At 33.8% G+C, this 14,876-nt stretch overlaps 1 protein-coding gene across 12 annotated transcripts in view; it reads left to right on the forward strand.

The window, feature by feature from the left end:
* Nucleotides 1-14,876, forward strand: part of UNC79 (unc-79 subunit of NALCN channel complex) — a 238,665-nt gene that overhangs the window by 75,408 nt on the left and 148,381 nt on the right. The gene's annotated exons all lie outside the window — the stretch shown is intronic.

Raw genomic sequence — 14,876 nt, forward strand, 5'->3', positions numbered from 1 at the left:
GGCAAATAGAGATGATTTTACCTCTTCCTCTCCAGTTCTGATACCTTTTATTTTCTTGCTTGATTGCTCTCTTAGGACTTCCAGTACTGTGTTGAATAGGAGTGGTTAGAATAGGCACTCTTGTCTTGTTCCTGATCTTAGAGGAAAGATTTTCAACCTTTGATTGTTGAGTATATGTTAACTATGGGCTTGTCATAGTGGCCTTTAGTATGTTGAGATGTGTTCCTTTTATGCCTAGTTTGAGTTTTTATCATGAATAGATGTTGAATTTTGTCAAGAGCTTTTTCTGTCTATTGAAATGATCATATGATAATTTCACTCTATTAAGGTGATGTATTATGTTAATTGATTTGCATATGTTGAGTGATTTTTGTATCCCAGGGATAAATCCCACTTAATCATAGTGAATAATACTTTTATGTGCTGCTGAATTTGGCTTGCTAGTATTATACTGATAATTTTTGCATCTATATTATTCAGGGATATTGGCCTGTAATTTTCTAATAGTGTCTTTTTCTGGTTTTGGTTTCAGGATAATGCTGGCCTCATAAAATGAGTTTGAGAGTATTCTAACCTCTTTGATTTTTTTGGAAGTGTTTGAGAAGGATTGTTGTTTCCTTCTTTAAATTTTTGGGAAAAGTCATCAGTGAAGGTATTTGGTTCTGGGCTTTTGTTTATTAGGAGGTTTTTGATTACCGATTCATCTCCTTACTCATAATCAGTCTATTCAGATTTTCTATTTCTTTCTGATTCGGTCTTGGTAAATTGTATGTTTCTACAAATTACTCCATTTCTTCAGGGTTGTCCAGTTTGTTGGCATATGGCTGTTCACAGTAGCCTCTTATAATCCTTTCTATTTCTGTGGCATCAGTTGTAAGGTCTCCTTTTTCGCTTATAATTTTATTGATTTGGGTCTTCTCCCTATTTTTATTGGTTAGTATAGATAAAGATTTGCCAATTTTGTTTATCTTTTCAAAGAACCAACTCTTAGTTTGGTTAATTATTTTATTGTTTTTCGGTTCTTTATTTCACTTATTTCTGCTCTACTCTTAATTATTTTCTTTCTTCCTGACTTTGGGCTCAGTCTGTTCCTTTTTTAGTTCCTTATAGTATGGAGGTAGGTTGTTTATTTGGGATTTTTCTTCTTAATGTAGGCATTTATTGCTATGAACTTTCCCTCTTAGAATTGCTTTTACCACATCCCATAGGTGTGCTTCCATTTTTGTATGTCTCAGGAAACGTTTTTATTTCCTCTTTAATTTCTTCTGTGGTCAATTGATTGTTCAAGAGAGTGTTGTTGAATTTCTGTGTGTTTGTGAATTTTTTAGTTTTCTTCTTGTTATTGATTTCTAGTTTCATGCCATTGTGGTTAGAGGAGATATGTGGTATGATTTCAGTCTTCTTCAATTTGCCAAGACTTGTTTTGTGGCTTATTTGTATATGTGTGACCTTTAAACATGGTCTCTCTTAGAAAATGTTCCAAGTGTGCTTGAGACAAATGTGTATTATACTGTTGTTGGATAGGATGTTCTGTATATGCTTATCACGTTCATTTGGTCTGTAGTGTTCAAATCTGCTGTTTCTTTATTGATTTTGCCTGGGTGATCTACCCATTGCTGAGAGACCAAATGAACATGATAAGCATGTACAAAACATTCTATCCAACAACAGTATAATACACATGTGGGAAGCCCAATGTGGGACTCAATACTGTAATTCCGGGATCACGCCCTGAGCCAAAGGCAGACGCTCAACTCAACCGCTGAGCCACCCAGATGTCCCTGGCTCCTTTATTTCCTTGTGGTTTGTTTCAGCACCCTTTTTGTTGAAAAGTTTATCCTCTGACCTGTATTGGTCTCTTGGTCATAGATATGTGAGCATATTTCTAGACTGTATTTTGTTTCATTGATCTGAATACCAGTACAAACTATCTTAAATACTTTCACTGTATAGTCTTAAAGTCAGATAGTGCAAGTGTCTGGCTGTTTTTCTTTGCCTATTTTAGGTCTAGTGCATTTCTATATAAATTTCAGTATTGGGCTTCATTTCTACAGAAAATAATTCTTCTGGGATTTGATCTGGATTGTGTTAAATCTATAATTCCATTTGGAAATGATTAACATTGTAAAACTATTTTTAAATTTTTTTAAACTATTTTTTTCTAATCCATGAATATGATACATCTCTTCATTGTATAGATCTTTTAAAATTTTCTCTCAACAGAGTTCTGTAGTTTTCAGTATAGAGTTTTTATGTCTTTTGTTAAATTAGTTCCTAGATATTTGGGTTTTTTTTGATACTGTTGTAAATGGTATTATTTAAAAATTTACTTTCCAATTGTTTATTGACAGTATGGAGAAATTCAGTTGATTTTTGTGTATTCATATTTATCTCATGATTTTGCTAAATTTAGTTGTTAGTTCTAGTAGTTGGTTGATTCATTGGATTTGCTATATAAACGATGGTGCCATCTGTAGATAAAGACAAATTTGCTTCTTCCTTTCCAATTTTCATACCATTTATTGATGTTTGTGTGTTTCATTGCCTAGGATTTTTCACAACAATGCTGAATAGAAGTTGTAAGAATGGTCACCTTTGCTTTGTTTCTAATTTTATGGAATATTTCACCATTAAGTGGTTTTAGCATTAGGATTTTGTGAATATCCTTTCTGGTCAGTTTGAAGAAGTTTCAGTTTCATTTCCAGTTGACTGAGAGCTTTTATCCCAAGTAGATGTTAAATTTTTACAAATATTTGGATAAACTAAAACAACAGACAAAAAAAAATAGAAGTTATGTATTTCTAGTAAGAAGTTACTAGGGCTGAGGTCAAAGAGATTGCTGACAGTGTTCATCTCTAGGATTTGATGTTTTTCTGTCTCACGTTTAAGTCTTTCATCCATTTTGAATTTATTTTTGTGTTGGTGTAAGAAAGTGGTCCAGTTTCATTATTCTGCATGTTGCTGTCCAGTTTTCCCAATACTATTTGTTAAGGAGATTGTCTTTTTTTCCATTGGATATTCTTTCCTGCTTTGTCAAGGATTAGTTGATCAAATAGTTGTGGGTCCATTTCTGGGTTTTCTATTCTGTTCCATTGATCTATGTGTCTATTTTTATGCCAGTACTATATTGTCTTGATGAATGCAGCTCTGTAATACAGGTTGAAGTCTGGAATAGTGATGCCTCCAGCTTTGCTTTTCTTTTTCACAATTGCTTTGGCTATTTGTGGTCTTTTCTGGTTCCATACAAATTTTAGGATTATTTGTTGTAGCTCTGTGAAAAATGCTGGTGGTATTTATCCATTTTAGGTTTACAGTTTCCTGTAAAGCTCTACATTAGCTATATCTTACAAATTTTTATTTATTGTGTTTTTACTATCATTCATTTAAAAGTATTTAAACATTTTTAGTACTGGATCTTCTTTTGCCTATGTTATTTAGAATGCTGTTTAATTTCCAAATATTTGGGTTCTAGTAATTTTTTGTTTTGATTTCTACTGTTATTCACTATAATCAGTGAATTTCTTTTAATACTTAAAGTATGTCATGCTGTTGTTTCTGATAATGAAACAAATTATCAGACAGAAATTTGACACCATTCTTATGATTTTATTCCTAAGTGTAATATGATATTTTTATCTGCCTCTTTTAAAGATTTTCTCCTTATTTTTGGTATTTAATAGTAGTAATATAATATGATCTACATAAGTGTAATGGTCTTGTATTTATTTATTTTGCTTGAAGTTTGTCAAGTTTCTTGAATCTGTGGTTTCATGTTCTTCATCATTGGAAAAATTTTGAGTGTTAGTCTTTCCAGGTATTTATTCTCTCCCTTTCTTTTTCTTCTCTCATCTTGGTATTTTTTAAAAAGTTGTTTTTGTTTCAAAGGTCTTAGGTACTCCATCCACCCTTATGATTTTTGGGGGGAGAAAAGTTTATCTGTGCTTTAGTTGGGTTTATATTAACCTGTCTTCAAGTTTAATAATCCTTTCTTCTGCTCTGCCCAATATTTTTTAAAAAGTCTATTAAATTACACACACACACACACACACGCACATTTTGTTTGTTTGGTTGATTTTGCTTTTCTCATCTCTCTTTCTGGAATTCCAGTGAAACATATAGTAGAACTTCTTCCGTGTTGCCTATAAATAATTTTTGTATTCTCCTCCTCCATTTTGTCTTTCTGTGCTTCATCCTGAATCTTTTTCCAACTTCTCTTACTATTCACTAATTCTTTAGCTTCTCAATTGTATTCTTAGTTTTGTTATTTATGTTTTTAAGTTCTAGAATTTCAATTTAGTGCTGTAAAAAAGAAATCCCAATTCCTTGATTATATATCCTAACTTGTCTTTTACTTTATAGAACATATTAAGCATGGTTATTTCATTATTTTATTTTTTATTATTTTTTAAAAGATTTTATTTATTTATTTATGAGAATGCACAGAGAGGAGAGAGAGAGAAAGAGAGAGAGAGAGGCGCAGAGACACAGGCAGAGGGAGAAGCAGGCTCCATGCAGGGAGCCTGACGTGGGACTGGATCCTGGGTCTCCAGGATCAGGCCCTGGGCTGAAGGCAGTGGTAAACCGCTGAGCCACCCGGGCTGTCCCATAGTTATCTTAAAGTTTGTTTCTGATAATTCAATTTTCTGAATCTCTAGAAATTCTGATTTTATTGCCATTTTCTTAATTACTTGTATGTATATATATATTTATATTACGTGCAAGACAATATATAGAAAAACTATGGAGCTAATTTGAAGCTTAGAAAGTTACATTTCTTCAAATAAGGTTTGCTTTTGCCTCTGAAAATTTTGAGGTTATGGACATTAGCAATCCAGGTCACCTTAATGCAGCTCAAAACAAAGACTCATGATCCATTCTTAAGATGATTTGAGGCTGGTCTTCAGTCCCTTTGAGGGTTGGCCTAATTCTGGTCCCCTTTACTCTATGGTATGGCCTTTTGGGACCTCTGCTCATATCCTAGGGAGATTTTTAGGTCTCCCATTCCTTGGTTGTCCCCAAATTTCAATTTTTGCTTCCCTACTTCAAAGAGTTTGTTGAAATCTGCTCATCTTGTGGAATTAGCAGATAGAGAAATAGGCAGAGGAGGAAGCATGGCCTCAAATACCAGTTTCACTTTTTGATGATTCATTCTTTTTTTGGATCATGGACCCATAATTCTCCCATAAAGTTCCCTGTTTTTTTTGTTTGGTTGGTTTTGGTTGGTTGGTTTTGCTTTTAATCTTGTCCAGCTTTCTAACTGTTCTCAGTAGGACAATCAGCTTGAATTGATTTGTCTGTCATTTTTGGGGAAATAGAATCTAAACTCATTTTCTGTAATATTTTCAAGAGTGGAATGTAGGTCGTATATTTTTTGAGTTCAGCATATATAAAAATATCTATTTCTTTACACACACAAACAAACTGTTTCACTGTGAAAAATATGTAAATACTGCTTCATTGTTTTCTGGCATTTAGAATTAATAGAAGGCAAATCATAGACCACTGTGATTTGTCTGTTACAGAATATCTTTCTGGTTCTTAATTCTTGGAGATTTATGTATTTAAAAACACTTTTCTTCAACACATATATTTTTACAGCTTTATTTATTTGAGAGAGAGAAAGAGAGAGAGAGAATGAGTGAAAGGGGCAGAGAGAATGGGAGAATCTCAAGCAGACTTCACACTGAGCAAGGATATCCTGAGATTATGATGTGAGCTGAAGCCAAGTGTCAGAGGCTCAACTGACTGTGCCACCCAAGCACCCTTTTCTTAAATATTTTTTATATATGAGTATTTTTTAATTGACTTTTGCCTATAACATTAGGAATGCTTTCAATCTGGAAATTCAGGTCCTTTCTCAGTCTTTTTAAGGAAATTTCTCTTTAGTGAAATTTTAAATTATTGCTTTCTTCAAATAGTTTTGGTATGTTTCTCAGGAATACCATAATTCATTGGTCAGATTTTTGTTTCTGTGCTGTGTAGCTATTCTAACCACTATTTTCCATATATTTATCTTCTATATTCTTAGCCTCTCAGATTGATTTACTACATAACTTACTTGACTTTTCCCCCAAATCAGTTCTGTTTGTTGCTTTGAATTCAGGTTTCTAATTTTGCTCTTTTATTTTTAGTTTAATTATACTTATCATATCTTTTGTCCAAATTCATTTTTATCTCATTCTGTTAGCTTCCCATCTTACCATGAATTTCTGTGACTTTCTACTCCTGTTTTTATAGAAGCCACGTGATCTTGCATCGAGTCGCAGATACTACAATACCTTCCTAAAATATTTTGATTCATAGACTAGATAGTTTTCAGACATATTTTCTCTCAGGTGTCAACATGATATTTTCTTTTATTTGAAGTATACATTGGTTGGTCCTTCTTTTTTTTTCTTTTTAAAATCAATTTTGCTGGTTCTGTTAGTGGCCAAGTGAGTCTGTACTGTGCCCCATGGTGTGCTGTTTTGGCCCATGTTACAGCCAGGTGAGCCTGAACCAGACTGAAGTCCCATCAGTGGGGATCATCTTGTGCCTGGCTTTCATCTCTTCACCCTGAGGGTGCAGAGACCTGAGCCAGGCAAGTAGTATTGGGGCTCTGAGACCAGATACACATGTGTCTTCACCTAAGCCAACCTCATCCATGTTAATGAGGAGGCTGTGGCCAGTCGACTGGACCACTGGCCACCCCTGCATTATCAACTAGATTGTTTGTGTGGTCTGATTGCTATGTTCATTCCATGTATGTGCAAAGACTTGAGCCAGGCTGCATGGGTTCCATCCTAGCTCCAACATGATCTTGCTGTGTGACCTTGTCCAGTTACTTACGCTCTCTGTGCTGGATCTTAGATGTTTGAGGATATGGCCATGGACTTAACTCTGGAAGAGTGGCAGAAGCTTGATTCTGCATTGAGGACTGCCTTTAGGGATGTGATGCTAGAGAAAGATAGAAACCTCACATCAGTGGGATGCCCTGTTTCCATGTCCAATGTGATTTTCAAATTGGAGCCAGGAGAAGAGCTGTGGATGGTGGGGGAGGGAACACTACCTCCAGCCTGTCTAGGAGATGTTTGGGAAATTGGTAATCAAATAGAAATACACCAAGAATATAAAGAGAGACTTTTGAATCAAGTGAATTGCATCTATGATAAAACACCTACTGAACAGAAAGGGTATGGACACAAAGCATTTACAAACATATTTCATCTCTTCTCATTTGCGAAGATATTTATTCCATCAAGACAAAAACTCCATGAGCATGTTTTAGGTGGAAGGAATTTGAAAGATAACTTAGATTTACTTGATTTAGAAGAAAAACACCTTATGAATTTAATGGGGATGAAAAATCATTCAGTTATAGTTAATTTCAAATCAAGCATGAAAATATTCATACAGGTAAGAAAATTTATGAATGTGGGAATGTGTAATTAATTGGATGCCAGAATGTCCACCCTGAAGAGAATCCCTGTGGATATAATGAGTGTGGGGAAAGTACTGATTAATCATCCTTTACTAGACACAGGAGATCTCATACGAGTGAGAGACACTATGAATGCAAATTCTGCCAGGAAGCCTTTAGTAGAAAAACATACCTCATTATACACCAGTGAATTCAAACTAGAGAGAAATTCTGTGAAAGTGGAAGTGCTTTCAGTAGTAGTTCTTATCTTATTCAGCATGAAAAAAATGCATACTGGTAGTACATACTATAATGTAATGAATGTGGGAAGCTATCCAGTCTGTGGTAAGTTGTAACAGTAGACCTAACAGACCAAGACATCATTATTCCATATAAACTTTAAATTAAGATTAGTTTGACAGGAAGAATTCTGAATTTTTTTTCTCTTCTGAACTGGTATCAGGATACCTTTATGTTGGAAATGACACAACATAAAAACTGACTTAACAAAAGAAAGTTTATTGGTACATATCATAAGAAAGTCCAGGATAACTACTTAAAAGGAAGAAAAAGAGAATTTGACATTTTGAGAAAGTCTAAATATTGAGTCTTCTGATCCATGAACATGACATATCTAACCATTTATTTAGGCCTTGTTTAATTTCTCTCAGCAATATTTGCTAGTTTTCAGTGTGTAGGCCTTATAGATATTTTGTTAAAGGTATTCTTAAATCCTTTATCAGTTTGGATGCTATTGTAAACAGTATTTACAAATTTAATATTCTATTTGTTCATTGCTATTACATAAACATGTAATTGTTTTGTATTTTGATTTTATATGCAGCAATCTTGCTAAACTCATTTATTAGTTTTTGTAGCTTATTTGTAAGTTTCTTAAGATTTTCTGTGTACATGATTATACTCTCTTGCAAATAAAATTTTTTCTTCTTCCTTCCTAATTTGTACATTCTCCTAACTTGCCTCCCTGCTACCTTTCCTCCCTTCCTGCCTCCCTCTCTCCCTTCTTTTCTTCTTTCCCACCTATCCTCCTCCTTCTTTCTTTTTCTCATTGCACTGGCTTATTTCTTCAGTTCAATGTTGAATAGAAGTGCTACAAGTGAGTATGTTTGTTTTCTCCCCCCAGTCTCTAGGGGGCATGTATTTGGACTTTTAGCATTAAATCTGATACTGGTTGTAGGCTTTTTACAGGTGCTTTTTATTAGAGTAAGGAAGTTCCTGTCTATTTTTAGTTTACTGAGAGTTTTAATCAGAGTTTTATACTGCACAAATGTCAGTTTTGGTCAAATACATTTTCTTCTATTGAGATGATCACATGACTTTGTCTTTTATTTTGTTAATATGGTAAATTACATTCATTTACTTTGCATTGTGAATCCAACCTTATATTACCTGGGATAAGTTCCACATTGTCAGCTATATTATGTTGCCAGATTCAGTTTGCTAGTTTTTGTTAAATTTTCTGACTCCTACATTTATGAGGGACATTAATCTAGTTTTCTTTAATTATAATTGTCATCTTGTTTTGTTTACAGAGTAATGTGGCCTCATAAAATGAGTTGGGAAGAATTTCCTCATGTTCTGTTTTCTGAAAGAGTTTTTGTAAAATTTGTATTATTTATTCCTTAAATAGTTTATAGAATTCACTGGTGAGTCTATCTGGACTTGAAGTTTTCTCTGTAGGAAGATTTCACATTATCAATTCAATTTAATGTTATGGGGCATTTAGGTTTTCTACTTTTTATTCAGTCATATTTATAATCTGTTTTTTGAGGAATAAATAGTTTATGCATTTTGTTCAACTTGCCAAACTTTTGGCATATCTGTAGGATCTGTGGGGATGTCCTCCTACCTTTCACTTTTGAAAGGTAGGTAATTTGTTTGGTAATTTGTTTTTCTCTCTCTCTGTCTCTCTATTTTTGGTATTGGTAATTTGGTATTGGTAATTTGTTTTTCTCTCTCTCTGTCTCTCTTTTTTTAAAATCAGACCAGACAGGGGGCTTATCATTTTTATTGAACTTTTCAAAGAATCAGCACTTGGTTTTATGATTTTCTCTACTGGTTTTTTTATTTCTAGTTTCATTGATTACTGCTTCTACCTTTATTATTACTTCTATTAATATTGAGTTTAACTTCTTCTTTTTCTGTCTTACTAAGATAGAAGCATAAATTGATTATTTTGGACCTTTTATATGATCTAGTTTAAGAATTTAAAACAATAAATTTACTTTTAGGTATTGTTTTAGTTTCATCCTACAAATTGGTATGCTATGATTTCACTGTATTTCAATATAGGGTATTTTCTAATATTCTTTATGATTTTTCTTTTTATTTATGGATTGTTTAGAAGTGTGTTTGTTTTTTTTAATTTTCATTTATTTATGGTAGGCACACAGTGAGAGAGAGAGAGGCAGAGACACAGGCAGAGGGAGAAGCAGGCTCCATGCACCGGGAGCCTGATGTGGGATTCGATCCCGGGTCTCCAGGATCGCACCCTGGGCCAAAGGCAGGCGCCAAACTGCTGCGCCACCCAGGGATCCCAGAAACGTGTTTGTTTAAGAGTACAAATACTTGATGATTTTACAGTTATCTTTTTATTTATTTCTAGTTTAATTTCATTGTACTCAGAAAATTTACTCTATGATTTCATTCTATCTAAATTTTTGAACTTTATTTTATTGACCAGAATATTGACTCAATACTGAGAGAAGATTGTTGAAATTTACAACAATAATCATGGGCTTATTTCTCTTTAAGTTCTGTCAGTTTGGCTTCATTTAATTTGAAACTTTATCATTAGATGCCCACATATTCATGATTGTTATGTCATTTTGATGAATTGATTCATCATGAAATATCCCTCTTTATTACTGGTAATATTCTTTGTTCTGGAGCCTATTTGTCTGATATTTATATAGACACTGCAACTTTTTTGTAGTTAGCATTATATTAGTGTGGTGTAACTTTTTCTCTATTCACTCTTTTAAAAATTTTTTATTGGGCAGCCTGGGTGGCTCAGCAGTTTAGTGCCACCTTCAGCCCAGGGTGTGATCCTGGAGACCCGGGATCGAATCCCACGTTGGGCTCCCTGCATGGGGCCCTCTGCCTGTGTTCCTGCCTCTTTCTCTCTCTGTGTCTCTCATGAATAAATAAATAAAATCTTAAAAAAATTGTTTTTAAATGATTTGAGTAATCGTTATACTCAATGTGGGGATCAAGTTCACGTGCTTTTCTGACTGAGCTAGCCAGGTGCCCTTCTATCTGTTTACTTTTAACTTATCTATCTTTATATTTCAATTGTGTTTCTCCCAGGCATATTTTTTTTTGAAAAAGTTCAATCCTTTTTTGACAATCTCTGCCTTTTAGACCATTTACATGCCATGTAATTATTGTTTAGACTATTTAGATTTAATGTAATTACAGATATGGTTGGGCTTAAGTCTGTCATCTTACAGTTATTTTCTATTTGTCCCATCTAGGTTCCTTTTCTTTTTAATATCTTGTCTTCTTTTTGGTTAAATGTTTTTAGTATTCCATTTTACCTCTGTACTGAATTATTAGCTATATCATTTTTAAGAAGAATTACTCTAAAGTTTATAATATGTACCTTTAACTTCACAGTCTACCTTCAAATAATATTATACTAGTTTACATGTAATGAAAGAACCCTATGCACTTTTATCTACTCCCATCCTTTTTGTTCTTCTTATCAAATATTTAGTTCTGTAATTATTACTCTCACAATACATGGCTGTAATTATGTGAAACAGTAAATAATCTTTTAACAACATGCAGATACAGGTAGAAAGTCTTTTGTATTTGCCACTTGTAGAACTCTTTATGTCTTTTCATAGGTCTAGCTTCTATCTGGTATAATTTTCCTTCAGGCTTTCTTTAACATTTCTTGTTGTGGAGCTCAGCTGGCAGTGAATTCTCTTATCTTGTATTTGTCTTCAGATAGTCTTTATTTCATATTCATTTATGAAGGATATTTTCACTGGGTATAGAATTCTAGGTTGACAGTTTTTTTCTTTCAGCCTTTTAAAGATGTCGTTCCATTGTCTTCTGGCTTGCATTGTTTCTGGCGAGAAATCAGCGATCATTCTTATCTTTGTTCCCCTGTAAGTAATGTGTCTTTTTTTCCTGGCTGCTTTTAAGATTTTTCTCTTTATTGTGGCTTTACATTAATTTAATTATAAAGAGTTTTGCTGTGATTTTCTTTGCTCTTATTTTGCTTAAGATTCATTGAGCTTCTTAGATCTGTGGGGTTATAGTTTTTGCCAAGTTTGAAAAATTTTGGTCATTGTTTCTTCAAATATCTCCCTCCTCCCCACTTTTGCTCCTTTTGGACTTTTAACCAGAAGTACTTTATACTGCCCAATATTTTCCCACAGCTCACTGAAGTTCTGTTTATTTTTCTTCCAATGCTTCAGTTTCAGTAGTTTCTTTGGTTATGTCTTCTAATTCACTGATTTTTTTCCCTGTGTATTGTTTAATCTGCCATTAAGCCCATTCAGTGATGTTTCCATGTTCTATATTGTATTTTTAATTTTAGAAATTCCATTTGGTTCTTTTATTATATCTTTCATCTCTATCCTCATTGTGTTCTGTTTTCTTTTGAATATGTTTATAATAGCTGTTTTTAAGTCCTTGCTTGCTAACCACCTTGTCTCTATGATTTCTGGGTTTATTTCTATTGGTCAGTTTTTTTCCCCAGTTAATGGTAACATTTCTTTCCTTTTTCAAATATCAAATAATTTTTTACTGGATGTTGGACTTCATGAGTATTACGTTATTGAGTATCTGGATTTTGTTGTCTTCCATTATTATGTTTCAAGAGGTTTGTTTTGGCTGTCAAGTTACTGGTGGATCACCTTGACCCTTCTAGGGCTTGTTCTTATGCTTTGTTAGGGTGAGCCTGGAATAGCTTTTTTCCTAATGTTATTTTAGCCCTACTGCTAAGGTATAATTTCCTAGAGTCTCTACTGAATGCCTCAGGTTTCCACTGAGTTCCCTTCACTCTGGGTGGAGCTTGAATATCTCCCAGACCTGTATGAAATGTAGGAGTTATTCTACCTACAGACCCCCTATAGTTGTTCTCTATGCAGCCTATGGAGTTTTGTCGTACACATGTTCTGCTTATTATAAAGCCAAAGCCCTAAAAGGATTCTTACTCAGATTTCTGGAGCTCTTTCTTTGCATAACTCCCTCTTCTTTGCTATACTACCCAGCAAATATAAATCCACTTGCCTCTTTAAACTCTAGTTTTTGTCCCCTCAATTCAATGAAACCACCTTACTGTGCTTCTCTTTCTTCCATATCTGGGAAGAAACTGCTACCAGGACGAAAGCCAGGGTGATGGTAGGGCTGACTTTATTGTTTTTCTTGTCTCAAGGATGATTGTCCTACAGTACCTGTAGTCCAATTTCTGAAAACAGTTGTTTTGTATATATTTTCCAGTTTTCTACTTGTTTACGATGGGATGGCAAGTCTAATACCAGTTACAATTACTCTGTTATGGTTGGAAACGTATTTCTTGTCTGCTATGTTTTTATATTATATATTTTTTCTTTTTATTTTCAAATGAAGGGAGCTCTATCATGACTATATTTGCCATATAGTAAGATATGTAGATTGATCCTATATCAGAATCAATTGTAATTCTTTTCCCAATTACAAATACCTGTTCTCTACCTTTAAAGATTTTGATTCAGCAGATTTAACATGAGTTTCAGGTATCTTATTTTTGAAACTTGACAAGTGAATTTTGATACACAAGAAAAGCTAAGAATCCCTGTTCTGGTAAGTGTAAATCTAGTATGACTTTGGTAAACTAAATGAGGTATCCCACAATTTATTTTTAATTCAGTGACACCATAAAAATGAAATAAAATACTATAGGAATAGGACCTCCTGGATATCCCCACTATCTACGTATAAAGCATTAATTTCTGGCAAAGCATGAGTCTTCAGGGCCCTGATCAAGTACTATGGCTATGGTACATTCTTATTTCCTTATACCTTTGCCATAGCAGTTGTTATATATTTTGAATATTACTTCTATCTCAATGTCAAGACTTCTTAATGTTTATAAAGTAGTCTGCAAATATTCTCATAATATAGGAATTCATTAATGGCTAGCAGATTTTATCTTATGTACCAACTCTGTTTTATTAATGGTAACTTTCTGGAGCTCTGTGTTGAGAATGATTCCTAAACCAGTTCTGGACTCAGCAGGAAGGTATGATCTTATGGATTAGTAGTATCTGTCAGGACTTTGGGATTGAAGGAATGAGACCTGTCCTGTGTATTTGCAACTCCTATACTGGTTAAAGGCAGTCTTTTTTTCTAGGTTTCTCTAATTATACTTATCACTACTCTCTATATTCATCTTGACTTTTCCACATGTAGAAAACATTTTATAGTTATAGAATGCCTATATTCAAATTATTTCTTCATTTATCCATCCTTATTTATTTATTCTTTCTTTCTCTCCAAAAATATAATCAGTATGATGCTGTGTTTTTAGAGTAATGGTTTTTGGTCTGTACTTCTTATCTTCTTTCAAATAAATCAATCCATTGTGTATTTTTTAAAGCCAGTGGCTCTGTTGACCTTCTTTTCCTATATTTCAAGCACATAATCTTATACTTGGTCTAACCACAGACTAGAAGATTTGAAGTTGGAACACCCCTGGACAAAAAACTTTATACGGTCTGGAGTATTATTAATAAACATTTTTGAATTGTAATGGGATAGATAACTAAGTAAGAATATCATCTCATCTACAAATTCTTGTATATTAGGCCAATCATAATCCTATATGTAAGATCTAAATATGGCAATTTAGAAACAGTGCCCTATTTCTAAACATGTAATTTTATTGCATTTTAAATGATGGAGTATTGTTAGCTAAGTGCTTTGGACTACTGAATCATCTAGATGATGATAATTACTTGTTGCGACTTTCATTCTGATCTATCCCAGATCGCTTGGTTCTTATATCCTCCTTCTCTGTGCATACTGTGTTAAGGAGTGGGTATTAGCAAACTAGCAGGGGTTAGTCTGTGAGTCACAGTCTGTGGTGTGTGAGAGATATATTTCATTTTGGGCAAGAAACTCATCTTTCCACTCTCCACATTTGATGGGAATGGGGTGGGACATGGAATAGTGGAGGTTGACTTACCATTCATTTCAATTATTATCAGTTTGAAACACTTCTGGTGCCAGAAATTGAGGATGTACAGCTTAGTATGTACTAAAATGAAAAGTGCGATGTTGAGAACCAAGAGATAGAGGTTCTAGTCTTAGCTTGTCATTTACTAACTCTGTGACCCTAGTGGGCTACTTAGCCTTTTTAACTTTCATTTATTCATATATGAAATGAGGTTAATAATCTGCTGTACCTATTCTACAGAGTTGTTGGCAGGATGAAGTGAAACCATAGAGGTAAAAACCT

Source organism: Canis aureus, chromosome 9 (assembly GCF_053574225.1).
Source record: "Canis aureus isolate CA01 chromosome 9, VMU_Caureus_v.1.0, whole genome shotgun sequence".
Taxonomy (NCBI): Eukaryota; Metazoa; Chordata; class Mammalia; order Carnivora; family Canidae; genus Canis; species Canis aureus.